This window comes from Panulirus ornatus, chromosome 6, assembly GCF_036320965.1.
Source record: "Panulirus ornatus isolate Po-2019 chromosome 6, ASM3632096v1, whole genome shotgun sequence".
Classification (NCBI taxonomy): Eukaryota; Metazoa; Arthropoda; class Malacostraca; order Decapoda; family Palinuridae; genus Panulirus; species Panulirus ornatus.
In genome coordinates this window covers 14,328,422-14,331,018 of record NC_092229.1, presented here as the reverse complement: position 1 = coordinate 14,331,018, position 2,597 = coordinate 14,328,422, and the positions used below count along the sequence as shown (strand labels likewise).

Below are 2,597 nucleotides of genomic sequence, written 5' to 3'. Positions count from 1 at the left end.
TATTGAGATTTTTTTCTTTGCAACCTTCAAAAGAATTGAATGTGTTATGATTCAGTTTTATTTATTAGGAATCATCATCCTCATTCGTATGATTGTTATGATTCAGTTTTATTTATTAGGAATCATCATCCTCATTTGTATGATTATTTTGCCTAAGGTGTATTGCAAAATTTTCTTGTGCCTTTTGCAGATATTTTCTTGAAGTTTACGCTATGTGTTAAAGGAAAGTAATTATTAGGGTGGAACATTTGGTATTAAGAAGGAAGCTTTTATGGAGGTATTATTTTGTGTGTTAGAGAAAGCAATAGTGATGATGGAGGTAGTACAGGTACTGGTCATGGGGCAAGTGAAAAGGGGTTTGGTAGTGGTGTAGGTTAAGGGAAGGATAGTGGTTGTTTTGGTGGACAGTGGTGGTGTTGCAGGGGTTGGGCTGATGTAAGTGGATTGCTGAAAGTGGTGAGGGTGGTGTAGGAAGAGAAGGAAGTGGTGTACGTTCAAGGGTTGGTGGTGATGGGTGTGGTTGCGGTCCGGGGATTGTGGTGATAGTTGTGGGGATGTTGCAAGAGACGGTGGTGGTGGTGATAGTAATTTTCGTCGTGTTACTGTTCTCGTAGGGTTGATGGTGTATATGATGGTTGTGACTGTGATAATGGGGGGGGGGGGGATAATGGTGGTGGTGATGGTGGTGTTGGTGTGTATGGGAATGGGGGGAGGGGGTGGTGATGATGGTGCTAGTATTGGCTTGTGGTGGTGAGGGTGGAGGAGGAGGAGTGTTGGTGAAGGTGGAGGTTTGTATAGGTGAAGAGGAAACTATGTTGCAGTAAACATTAAGTGCTCTTATTGTAATGCTCTTCATCCAATCACATGGGGAAAATGAAAATGATGCACTCGAAGCCCCACCGAATGCAATCTGTTGCACAGAAACATTTACGAAATAAAGTGTTTATGTTACGCTTTCAATAAAGCTCACATTTTCATTCCTAGAAATAAGATACTCGGGACTCGAAACATGATTCGTTTTAGTAAGTTTTTTGCAAAGAAAATTACCTATTTGTAGGCACAAGAAAATTGTTCACGAACGTATGCAATTCTTACATTATTATCTCAAAATTGCCAGCGAACGTATGCAATTCATACATTATTATCTCAAGACCAGCGAAATTTGTTTGAAAGAGATCTTGTAGGGTCTTTGGGCAATGTTTTAGAAAGATAACCCAATGGCTGGTGACGTCATGGATCAAAACAAAGGTGTCGGTGAGAGGTTTTGGTCGCCCGGGAGCCGGGTCACCACCGTTGGTAGCCAGAGTCAATTTATACCCTGCGTGCCACACTGCGGCACTCAGAAGGGCACAGCTGCGTTCAGAATTTCGCGAGATACTCGCGGTGGAGAGCGGACAGCCCTTTGCATCCTTCCTGAACGGCAGGTCAGTACGCCGAATTCTCCCATTAACACACTCGTCAAAAAGAGGTAGGAAGGATATCAGTATGAATATCGTCCATCGTTAATGCTGACGGATGATGAATATGTGTCAGTATACTGCATACGTGAAGAGCAAAACCATAGTGATAGTGGTATCCATGCATTTGTAATTGTACGATGGGGAAATTGGGTTTCGAATATACCCAATGAGAAGTGCCTGAAGAAAACTGTATATGACGTCCTGAGTTTATTCATGACGATGTTTCCTTTCGAGATACTAGGTTATAGGCCACATGCAAAGTGAGAGTGCATGTGGTCTTAGAATTATCTTTATCGAAGATGATATTGTAGATATTTTGATTGCTTGATGTAGCTTATGTTGACAGCCTCAATGACACTGGCAGTTGATAAGGCCAAAGTCCAAACAACCAATTGACCTACTTAGGTAATATCCCTGTGTGTGTTTGTAACATTTATTTGAAATCATGGAAATATGTGGTAGGAATAATATTGCCTCATATGACCGGCTGTATTCACCTTGTATCACATGTTGATAGATCAACGTAGCAAGGTGGTTTCTGCATGTGTGTGCGCGCGCACGTGTGTTTATGTTTTATGTATTTTTTTTTTTATTAACCTGCTGCTGATGAGGGCCATCAAAAGCTCCATCAGAGCCAGATTAATCGGAAGGACGAGATAGGTGCTCAGAGATCACATTATCACTCCATGATAATAGGCTCTTCATACAGGGTGTCGCACATGAAATTGGCCAGGCCTCCAATACCGTCATGAAGTGTATTGGTTGGGCGGAGAGCAGTAAACTTAACGACGGACGTGAGTTGTGTCTGTGAAAAGGACTGGGACATAGCGGCATTGATGGATGATGGATAGAGAATGAGAGACCCGCAGCAGAGTTTGGGTAACAGCCAAATTCAGCGTTCCCATTCGTGGTACATCTATTTATGGGTAGGTTCTTGATGACAATGAAATGGGTAATAGATGTTTCTTGAAATATAATCACTGTTCTAGCCACACTTTCATCCTGGAAATATTGTGTAGATGTAGAATGGTGTAGAAATTAGGCATTTAACTTCTTAACCATAATGATTGATATATAAATTTACAATTTATGCAACGTGGAGTGACTACTCTCTTGTGAATATTGTTTTTTGTGTTG

At 41.5% G+C, this 2,597-nt stretch overlaps 1 protein-coding gene across 1 annotated transcript in view; it reads left to right on the top strand.

The window, feature by feature from the left end:
• The first annotated feature begins 1,258 nt into the window (after positions 1-1,258).
• The window catches only part of LOC139749071 (glycine receptor subunit alpha-2-like), a 328,567-nt gene continuing 327,228 nt past the window's right edge, over positions 1,259-2,597 (top strand). Inside the window, exons 1-2 of the mRNA XM_071662543.1 lie at positions 1,259-1,424; positions 2,170-2,386. The gene's annotated coding sequence lies outside the window, so the exon portion shown is untranslated. The remainder of the gene's footprint in view (positions 1,425-2,169; positions 2,387-2,597) is intronic.